Raw genomic sequence first — 11,703 nt, 5'->3', positions numbered from 1 at the left:
ATAAATTATTTAATTATGCATGTGTACACTAAAGTATATATTAGTTAAAGAACTCCATTATTGAAGGTTACAAGACATTATCTGGGCCGAGTGTTGAAACTGTATTGTTGTAAAAAGAATTAGTTTGGGGGTTTAAGATACTCCCTTGTTATGATGGATTTGCATGTATATCTAAACAACAATACGTTGGTAAGTATTTTGTAAATAAAGCTTGGTAGATTGTTTAGACTGTAAGAATCTCGCAAATAATGTGAGAGGATTTTATAGGACAATACTATCAAGTTTATATGCAACTAAATAGGTGATTCTAGAGACTGTATGAAGTGCCAATTATCAGTCAATCCTCGAATCATGTCTTCTAGAGACTGTATGAAGTGCAACAGGACCGAGACATGGAGCAGCGTTCAGTGGATGCATCCATTGTGGAAGCGGACATTGATGAACAGGGAAGAGGGATGGCCTCGGATGAGGGTTCTGATGCTGGTGGTGTTACTCAAACAAAGAAGAAGGGGGGTCCAACTTGTTATCGCTGTAAGAAGCTAGGCCATTGTGTCAATGATTGCTCTGTTACTTTGTGTGACTGTTGTCAGAAAGCTGGACATGTTACTGTTGATTGTCCACTTCTGAAAGCACCAAGGCCGAGGATTGCTATGTATGGGCTTGGTCATCCAGATCTCTCCTTCTGGGAATTGCCTCTCTCTGAATCAGTGAGACCGTGTGTGGAAAACACAAGGCTTGGACGTGTGAAGGTTACTGGAGGGTCTCTCTCGATTGATGAAATTGTCACACAATTGAGATGGATTGTGGACACTGATGATCAATATCAGTGGGATGTGCAGATGGTCGAGGAAAATAGTTTCCGAGTCAATTTTCCGAGCAAACATGACTTGGTAAGGGTGCAGCGGTTTGGTCGGTTCCAGGTTCCTGGCACTGAGATACATATGCACTTTGATTTTTGGAAAATAGATATTCAACCAACATGGACCCCGGAGGATGTTTGGGTTCGGGTAGATGAACTACCACCTCTGGCTCTTGATGATTTTTTTGACTATGTGGGCTATTGGTGATGTCTTCGGTAAAACAAAAGACTTAGATATTGTTTTTACTAGAGCCAATAAAGTGCTTCGCATTCTGGTTACTTGTCTTGACCCTACTTTGATACCCAACACTTGGGATCTAAAAATAAAGAATGATTTTTTTCGTCTTCGGTTTGAGGTAGAGGGTATGCAGCGTCCACCTCCAACTGATGTTGTGATGACAGATACTTCTAAAGAAGATGATGAAGGCAGTGGCGGTAATGGCCAGAGTGAGAATGCATCATACAGAGATGCTACAAGGTCTAAGATTATTCCCAATTCTGAAAACAGTGAGGGTGACAAGAGCCATACATCTACACAGAACATTGGTAATACGCTTGCAAAGTCCCCTTCTTTCTCAGCACAAAATCTGGAGAAGAGTAATGATGTTATACTGAATGTTTCGAGCAAGCAAACTAAACACAGTGAGAATACAGTGAGGTATTCTGGTTCTAGTTTTGCTTCTCCTTTTTCTAGTCCAACTATTCTTGAACCTGTTTTTGATTCAGTTTTTTCTCCTCTATCTAGTGCTCATTTTGGAGGAGTTGGTGAGTGCACCGAACATGCCAAGCAATTTGATAACAGCCAGGCAGTTTTTACAGTACAGTCATATACGGCGGAACGTCGATCGGAGATGTCGAAAAGGGGTCCAGGGCATGCATGACATGCAGCGCCTGTAGCCTCGCCTGCTGCTGTTATGGCGGGCTGGACTGCCGCGGCGAGTGGACAGATGGGGCGGCCTGGGCCTGCCGAATCAGCGGTGCCGACAGTTGCACGCCCTGTTGCGTCGCGTGTTCTGGAGCCTTTTGTTGGGCTGAAAACGTCGGGGACTGGTCTTGCCGAACCAGCAGCGATGACAGCTCCGCGCCATGATGTTCTGGCGCCATCTGTTGGGCTGAAGGCACCGGCAGGCACTATGCAAGCGGATGGCGGAGCACAGGTTGGAGCCGTTCAGCCCAATTTGCATGGGCAGGGGGTTTCCCGAGGTACGACGATCGCTGCAAGCGATTTTTCTACAAGCTCACAGCAATATTTATCTGTTATTCCCGCCACTGATAATACCATCTCTTCATCTCATCATGCGGATGTTGTCACAGACGGGGTTAAAACTTACTCACGAGATAAGATTATTGCGTTCGGAGGAATTCCTGAGCCAAGGACGTTGCATGTGCGTTCAAGTGCGAGGATTGGGGCTCAAGCGACGGCGGATCACACGCAAATGGAGCGGGCTATGTATGCTGCTCAGCGTCGGTCCGACCCAAGTACATCAGGTTTGTCCAAAACCACAAATGCATCTTTATTATCCTTTTCTCCCGAGCAGATAATCAGTAGGGCTACTTCTTTGGGTGTGTCTTTGGGTAACTCGAAGAATGAAGCAATTAAGTCCACCAAATTAATACTTGAGAATGAATTCAATAGATCACTTACTATGTTACATACAAACACGGAAAATATTTCTTCGGCGGAAAATTTACAACCATGTTTAATAGTTAACAAAGCCTCAAATTTGTGTGAGGATTTGTTTGATGAAGAGGATTTGTGTGATGAGCCTATAATAGATATACCTTTACCGAATAATGTGTATAAAAAACAGCGGAAAAAAGTCTTATGATAAGACTAATTTGCGAAGAAGTAATAGAGTAAGGTTCAAAAAAGTTTATTCTTAAAATGGCGAGATTAAGAGGTATGTCATGGAATAGTGAGGGTTTTAGCCTATAATAGATATACCTTTACCGAATAATGTGTATAAAAAACAGCGGAAAAAAGTCTTATGATAAGACTAATTTGCGAAGAAGTAATAGAGTAAGGTTCAAAAAAGTTTATTCTTAAAATGGCGAGATTAAGAGGTATGTCATGGAATAGTGAGGGTTTTAAGGATCCTGGGAAGCACCTGTTTGTGAAGGAGGCTATCCGGGAACATCATTTAGATTTCATTGCTTTTCTTGAGACGGGCCGTTCTCATTTCACTAAAACTTTTTTGAGTAGTTTGGCCGGTACAGCCGACTTTGGTTGGTTCTGTCTTCCACCATGTGGGCGATCGGGGGGAATCTTGATTGGTATTAATACTACAACTCTAATGGTTAAAAATGTGGACAATGGTGACTTTTGTGTGAAGTTATATCTTCGCTCTAACCATGATGGCTTTGAGTGGATTCTTGTCTCTTTATATGGAGCGGCCCAAGACTCTAGAAAACCAGAATTTCTGTCGGAATTGGTGAGAGTGTGCGATAATGAGACCCACCCAATTTTGTTAGTTGGAGATTTTAATATCCTTCGCAGACCAGAGGAGAAGAGTAATGATAGTTTTAATCCTAGGTGGCCCTTTATGTTTAATGCCATTATTGAAAATTTGAACTTGAGAGAAATTGTGCTTTCCGGTAGGCAATTCACATGGGCTAGTAGAAGGGCTAATCCTACTTTCGAGAAACTTGATCGGGTTCTCACGAGTGTGGAGTGGGAACAAAAATTCCTTTGGTCTCGATTAGGGCTCTCACACGTTCCAGATCAGACCATACCACTCTGTTAATTGATTCTGGACATCATGCTCATATTGGGAATAAAGCGAGGTTTTCTTTTGAGCTTTCATGGTTCGAACAAGAGGGCTTCTATGATTTGGTTACAAGGGAATGGGCGGCGGTCTTCGCTGGAAAAACACCAATAATAACTTGGCAGAACAAAATAAGACATTTACGAAGATTTTTACGTGGCTGGGCAAAGAACTTAAGTGGGAAATACAAAAAGGAGAAGGAAAGGTTGCTCAATATAATTGACTTTCTAGATATTCAGGCTGAATCATGTCCTCTAAATGATGAGGAAAGGGCTGAATTGAGGAAGGCAAATGAACAATTAAATAAGCTTAGAAGAGATGAAGAGACTAAATGGGCACAACGAGCCAAAATAAAACACATACAGGAGGGGGGCAATAATACGAAATATTTCCATCTAATTGCTAATGGAAAACATAGAAAGAAAAAAAATTTCCAACTGGAACAAGAAGAAGGGACCATTGTTGGCGATGAGAATTTAAAAGTTTTTATTACAGAATACTATAAAAAGCTCTTTGGAGCACCTGAAGAGAATTCTTTCACTATGATGGAGGATCACACTAATGATATACCACAGTTGTCTGTTCAGGAAAAAGAACTTCTTTCAAAAATTATTACAGAGGATGAAGTTTTTAATGCAATCAATCAAATGGAACATAACAAATCGCCAGGACCTGATGGATTTCCAGCGGAGTTTTATCAAAGGTTTTGGAATGTAATTAAATGGGATCTGATGGCTATGTTTGGACACTTCCAAAATGGTGGCTTCCCCCTTTTTAAATTAAACTTTGGGATCATTACGTTGCTTCCTAAGAAAGAAAATGCAGTCCAAATTCAACAATATAGACCTATATGTCTGTTAAATGTCAGCTTCAATTTTTTTACTAAAGTGGCTACTAACCGGGTGTCAGATGTTGCACACACGGTAGTGAGACCATCTTAGACTGCTTTCATGCCAGGGAGACATATTTTAGAAGGAGTAGTTGTGTTACATGAAACGATTCATGAGTTGCATAGTACGAAGCTAGATGGAGTCCTTTTCAAAATTGACTTTGAGAAGGCCGGCATATGATAAGGTAAAGTGGCCATTCCTACAGCAGGTACTACGGATGAAGGGGTTCGATAACATTTGGTGTGATTGTATTAGAAGCTTTGTAGAGAGGGGTAGTGTGGGGATTAAAGTGAATGATGATGTGGGTCATAACTTCCAAACTCGAAAAGGATTGAGGCAGGGGGATCCGTTATCACCTATCCTTTTTAATATTGTTGCCGATATGCTAGCTATTTTGATAGCTCGGGCAAAAGAGGAGGGTCAAGTTGGGAGCCTCATCCCACATTTAGTTGACGGAGGGATATCGGTGTTGCAATACGCTGATGATACCATTTTATTCATGGAACACGATTTAGTTAAGGTCGTTAATATGAAGCTCATTCTGTGTATTTTTGAGCAATTATCGGGTCTTAAAATTAACTTCCATAAGAGTGAGTTGTTTTGTTTCGGTAAAGCTACAGACTTTGAGCATCAATATAGAAATATCTTTGGGTGTACATCTGGGACTTTACCTTTCCGATACTTAGGGGTTCCTATACATTATCGGCGCCTTCGTAATTCTGAGTGGAATCCGATGGAGAATCGTTTTGCCTCAAAATTAGGATGCTGGAAAGGAAAATTGTTGTCCTATGGGGATCACTTGGTGCTTGTAAATTCTGTTCTTACAAGCCTACCTATATTTATGTTATCTTTCCTAGAAATTCCTAAAGGAGTACGCAAGAGACTTGATTTTTTCGTTCACGGTTTTTTTGGCAAGAGGAGAATGATAAGAAGAAATACAGATTATCCCGATGGAATATAGTTTGCAGGCCTAAGGATCAGGAGGGTTTGGGAATCGAGGTGCTTGAGTTGAAAAACTTATGTCTTTTAAGTAAATGGCTTTTTAAATTGTTACACGAGGAAGGGATGTGGCAACAATTACTTCATAATAAGTATATCAAAAACAAAACGTTGGCTCAGGTAGAGGTTAAACCTACAGATTCACCTTTTTGGAAGGGGCTTACGCGGGTTAAATCGGAGTTCTTTAAGAGAGGAAGGTTCAAAGTTTGTAATGGGACATCGGTGAGGTTTTGGGAGGATACTTGGCTTGGTAATTGTCCTCTATCTCTACAATATCCGTCATTATATAATATTGTCCAACGAAAAAATGAGTTGGTTTCTACGGTATTGGCAAATACACCACTGAATATTGGGTTTAGAAGAACTTTCAATGATTATAAATATAATTTGTGGCTGCACTTATGTCAGAGGCTTATGTCTATTCATCTATCTAATGAATCGGACACGTTTGTTTGGAATCTAAATGAATCTGGAATATTCTCGGTTAAATCTATGTACCTTGATCTTATGAATGAGCATACTAGATTTTTACGGAAATATTTATGGAAGATCAAGGTTCCTCTAAAAATTAAGATTTTTATGTGGTTCTTAAGTAATAGAGTGTTGCTTACTAAGGATAATTTGGCAAAGAGGAAATGGACAGGATGTCAAAAATGTTGTTTTTGTAATAATAAGGAAACTGTTGATCATCTTTTTCTTCATTGTCCTTTTGCAAGAATTGTTTGGCGAATGATATTCTTTACATATAATATTCCACCCCCTTCCAATATAACTAATATGTTTGGTAATTGGCTAAATGGAGTGAATAAGAAAGACAAAACGTATATTCGAATTGGTGTTTCGGCAATTTGTTGGTCGATTTGGACTAGCCGGAATGATATTATCTTTAATAAACAAAAAGACACAAATTTTTTGCAGGTTATTCTTCGTGCGGCGCATTGGCTACAACTATGGCCATTTTTGCTCCCGGTGGACCAGCGGGATACCATGGTTACTGGATGCAACCGGCTCCTGGAGGTCACTCAGGATTGCTATTTCCAGGCTACTGGATGGCGACACATTAGCAGAATTCTAGATGGATAGTTTTTTGTATACTGTCCATCGGCTACCGTTTTGTTTAGATGATTTAGTTTGTCTCAGGTTACCAGATTGTCTCTTTGTAATAAGTACTTGATATTGAGGCTTTTTTTAATAAACTTCTGTGTGCATCGATTGATGCAGAGGCCGGGGCTCTGCTCCCATATCTAAAAAAAATGTGATTTGTTATCACTGTATCACTTCACTTTGAATTTTAATTGCATGTAATCTATCCATTAGGACTAGTCTCTAATAACTAATAACTGTTTGGATGTAGTAGTACTTTCTCTAAGGTATTTGTTTTACAAGATTTTTCCTAAAAAATAAAAAATCCAAGAAAATCCGTATGCTAAGATACAAGGATCCAGAAAATAGGCAAATGGCCGGCCAAGGAGAGGTAGCAAGGGCCCACACAACCTTCCACATCGAAGCAGTGAAGTGGCCAGCCTGCAGAAGTTCGGACGTCGTGCGGTTGGCTCAGGCCACCACAAACCATTGTCTCCAACAAAAACCCACGCCTAGCCAGGTCTCTAGCTCGACGCCTCGAACTAGCTAGGGCGTGTTTTGCCTCTCACTGCGCTAGCGAGATCTGCGCTAGAAAAGCCATGTTGTTTGATAGTCCACGGAGTTGGTTTCTATATTGGAGAGGGAAGACATGCCTCGTCTTGGTTGCCTGCTTTTGTCCCAATATGGACGCACCGAAACACAATTCAACTGTTTAGTTGCACAGATCAAAGTTCCATAATCTTACAATAGTTCAGATTGGGTGAGAATACCATGAGATAGCATGCTACCGATCACACACCATTTAGAAAAGCAAGATTGTAACGATCCTGACGATCAGGAAGAGGATGATGAAATCTTTGACTCTTCTTTTACGTACCTCTGGTGCTCCTTGTAGAGCAGGAACTACCTCTGGTGGTAGTTGTGCTAACGGCACTGGCTGATCGATGGCCTCAATTTTCATAGACTTATCATCCAAGAACATTCGGTACTGTTGTTGTGCCTCCTGCAATGTTTCATACCCTATATAGTTGTTGTTGGAGTAGCGGCTGACTTGGTCTTGACAGATCCTCCATGGGCTGTAGATTTCAGGGACCCTTTCCCGGAACACCACAAACCACTAGCACGGCAAAAGAAGAACAAGTAAGGTTGTTGATCGATCACAAACATGAACCAAGTCATAAAAGAGCAACACAACTAAGTCATAAGAGAACAACACAAATGTTGACAACAAATGATAAACTAATGGGGGCATGCATGATTATTGCAAAAGTGGATCACAAGTTCATCCTACACTACTATGGTGTCATCCTACCACCACAACAAAAGTGGGTGTCATCCTAACACAGCAAATTCACCATCACATGAGGGGTTAGTATCTACCACCTCATCATACTTACACAAAGGGCCCATCAGAAATCTTTCATCCCTAGCTACAACCAAAATGTACATCATCATCATCAAGTCATAAGCCAACTCCATCACTTCCATGCATGCATCCCCCCCGCCCATACCCTCAAGGGCACCACTACATGTTGTAGTGGTACTTGGAAAGGTAGTTCCTCAGCCAGAGATGGCGATGTGGGTCGTTCGTGCACTCAAAGCTGGAACCCTGGGCCTTGTTAGTCGACGAGGTGGCTTAGCACCGCCATGAGATCCTCTTTAGTGAAGCCAACCATGTCCATGACCTCCTAGTATATGTTAGGGTGCATAACAGTGGGCTTGTTGTCCCAGATGGCATGTGCGACGTCCTTCAAAACAACAGTCATGTTGGTGAAGGCCACCAACTTGTCGTCGGTGAAAGCATCTCTCTTCCTCTTTGCTGGTGTTCACTTTTTCAGGTGCGTCGGCAGCCTTCTCAGGTGTCCCGTCGAGGATGACCATGTCAGACTCCTGAGTGTCATCATCCTTGGCTGAAGGTGCAAGCCCAGGGGCTCACTTGATCCCATGGCGAACTTGTCGGTGGCGTGGCCGAAGGAAAAGATGGCATCCAACTTGTCATAGTTCGCAATGGGCGAGTTCAGGAACTTCGTGTCCCTTGAGTAATCCTACCATATGAAGGGGTACTGATGGTAATTGTGCACGTTTATGATGAAAAGAGTTAGTGAGGTGGAAAGAGCGTGCTTACTGTGTCGTGCTCGTTGTAGTGCTCAGCCTCAAGGATGATGCATTTGCTCTCATCGCACCACTGAGCTCGCTTAGATCGCAGAGCCTACTAATACCGAGCCACCTCTGCCACCACTCCTCGAGTGGTTGTACACCTGAGTGGAGCTAACGTCTACACCACAGTGTTCAAATAGGGCCTTCGCCACATCAATCAGATGGACTTTCTTGAATCATTTGTCAGTTCTCACACTGGTCTTGATCAACTTTCATATCTTTTCCAAGACGAAGATGGACATGAAGTGAGCCATTTCATGGTCCTGTTCCTCTTCCGTGAGGTCTTCACGGCCTTATCCGTGTCAGTGCGGTTTTTGGCATTGCCCTTCTTTGTGACGACTATCCTCATCGTCACCTCTGCCGCTACCTGAGCCACGAGATCAACCACATGCCCATTACCATTGATACATTCGTTCGAATTACAGATTGTAGTATGATAAGTTTTTTTTCCCTAGAACTAGGTTTAATCTAACCTTGGGAAGCACTGCTAAAATGGTGTAAAGAAAACGTCTACAAGATTTGCTAGTTTATTTTATTTTCCGTTTACCGGACCTTTCTAGTTTATTTTTCAGGAGGTTGTATTCAACGATGAAAATATGCCAGGGTTAAGATTTCTCCTGTAGCTATGCATACATAAATAATTGAAGCACATATGTGTAGCAAATAAAATAGAGATAATAGATTTGTGAGTAGCACATCCGTAAATACTATGTGCCATAAAGCCAGAGGTGCCAAGAGCTTCTTGGCCCAACCACTGTCCTCACAACAGCAAGCAAAAATAGTTATTAAGTAAATGAACACAGACCAAAGATTAAGTTAGATGATTGTGCCATGATCCTAAATAAATCACTAAACATCTCTGTCACTGAGGTTTCGCGGTAGCACGCCGTTCTTCACTCATCTCACATCTTCCCTTGATCGATCCGAATGATATGGGTACTTGCAGATCATCGAAACGAGGCAAAGAGACAAGGATAGAATATTGCAAAACTCCTATTCAATCCTTACACATATAATAAGATTAGATGCACATAAACGCTGTGAGGATTCACCCTAACCCGCAGCCCGTGAGGACTACTCACGCATAATATCAAGATCAATAATAAAGATAGAAATCATTATGCAAAATACTTAGATTGAAATCACAATATTCAGACAGTGGTCGGCAATTCTCAAGGAGATCTCTATTACAATGGTAATGCTATGGAGGAGATTGGAGATGAAATGGATGAACTATGGTGGTGGATCTCCTTCGGTGTGGTGCAGATGAATCTGATGGATGGCGGCTGTTTAGCGACGAATGTCTCTTTTTTGGCGTCGGTCCCTTCACGAAACTTATAGGGTTTGACTTCGAGAAGGCTACGGCACATGGTACGGGCGGACGGTACGGGCGGGGCTTGCCCGTAGCGATTCTCGTTAAAGTTACCGAAATCGGCTCTTCGTGCGTAGTCAACTTTGCCATGATCCTTACGCGATTTTCTTCAGTAATTGCAGGTTCATTTGTCATTATGACGTGATTTCCTGCCCAACATTCAAAAATAGAAGAGATTAACATCTTTGCATTAATTAGTCATTAGTGAAAAGTTGAGAAGTAAACTTAGTCAATTTTTGACTTAGCTAAAGGTTCAAACGTGAGAAAAGTGGCGTATTTCACAGCCATCACCATCCTGCAAAGGGTTGACCGACACCTTGGCCTCATAGACGGGTTGTGAATCGGCATTTTGGGACGGGATCTGGAGTCCCCAACGCAGACAAGAGACTGGCTAAAGTCATCACAAAAGGAATCCTACACAGATTGTAATATAGAGAATGTGAATCTACTTGGGAACAAAGATATGACTAAATGTGGACAATACAAACCATAGGAACATCATGCGAAATCAAACAAGCAATACATGACAAATGTGGACAGCATAAACCCTAAAGCATGGTAATTCAGCCCATTTAGAACAAACAAGAAATGGCAAATGTGGCCAACCCAAACTCTAGCAAGATCATGATAAATCGCCCGATTTAGGACTAACTCTACAATGATCAAACCCTAGGCAGATCTGACAACCCCTAACCAAGATCTAACCATAACCGAGCAACCGGGGCGAGGGATTACTTACAGTCATCGCCGACGGTGAAGAAGTGCTGCACGAGGAAGAAGATGAAGCCGAGATGCGGTCGCCGCCGCCGCCGACTGTAGACATATGCGCCTCTTAGCTGCTTGCCGACGGGAGGTGGATCTCGAAATTTTGGGGGAGGGGGGGGGGGGGGAGTGGCGGAGGGGGTAGAAATAGAGGAGGGGGCGCGACGGGAGGTGACGGAATCCTTTGCGCCCCCTTTTCGCTGTTGCACGCCGTAACTTGCGCCATCTCACTCCACGTCCCTACTCGTGCAGCGCAGGATTCACTTTTGGATTAGCTCCATGCGAGATGTGGGTGGCTTTCTAGAAACGGTCGATTCAGACATTCCTCCCCAGTTAGGCCCAACGATACTTTAAGAACCATGATCTGCAACAACATGTCTGGGGAGCCCAAGCTATCAAATACGCCCCTAGCTCCCGGCCGTTCTGCCGCGCCGCAGCTGCTGCCCCCCCCTCCGATCGACCAGCGCACGGCTCCTTTTCTCCATCACGCGAAGGCGCGGTTTCGCTTTGCGTCTGTCGGAGGCGGCCGGTGCCGCCGGTACGTACGAACGGATTTCAGTTCAGTTCAATCAGAGAACCGTACGTGTCGTTGTGTTTAATTTCTTCGTACGCTGGGTTCAGTTTCTGCTAATGCGCATATGCAGGTTGCTTGAGCCGGCGCTTTCGTACGTGAGAACGCCGTGTGGGAACGCATGTGGCCTGTCGGTCCTTAATTATGCACGAGAGCGCGATGCTGATCGATATCGATGGGTCGATGTTTTGATCCTGAAACGTGTCAACAGCAACGGATCGACGAGATTGCTCCGGCTAGCTATA

The 11,703-nt window shown here is 42.9% G+C and overlaps 1 long non-coding RNA gene across 1 annotated transcript; it reads left to right on the top strand.

Moving 5' to 3' along the window:
- The first annotated feature begins 378 nt into the window (after nucleotides 1-378).
- Nucleotides 379-6,709, top strand: LOC127326312 (uncharacterized). Its single transcript, XR_011750779.1, has 4 exons — nucleotides 379-1,517; nucleotides 1,605-2,062; nucleotides 2,174-2,347; nucleotides 6,432-6,709. It is a non-coding gene; the product is annotated as an uncharacterized lncRNA (long non-coding RNA).
- The last annotated feature ends 4,994 nt before the right edge of the window (nucleotides 6,710-11,703 follow it).

The sequence above is a fragment of the Lolium perenne genome, chromosome 1 (assembly GCF_019359855.2).
Source record: "Lolium perenne isolate Kyuss_39 chromosome 1, Kyuss_2.0, whole genome shotgun sequence".
Taxonomy (NCBI): domain Eukaryota; kingdom Viridiplantae; phylum Streptophyta; class Magnoliopsida; order Poales; family Poaceae; genus Lolium; species Lolium perenne.
Note: the sequence above shows the minus strand (reverse complement) of the source record. Positions and strands in the feature narration are given on the sequence as shown.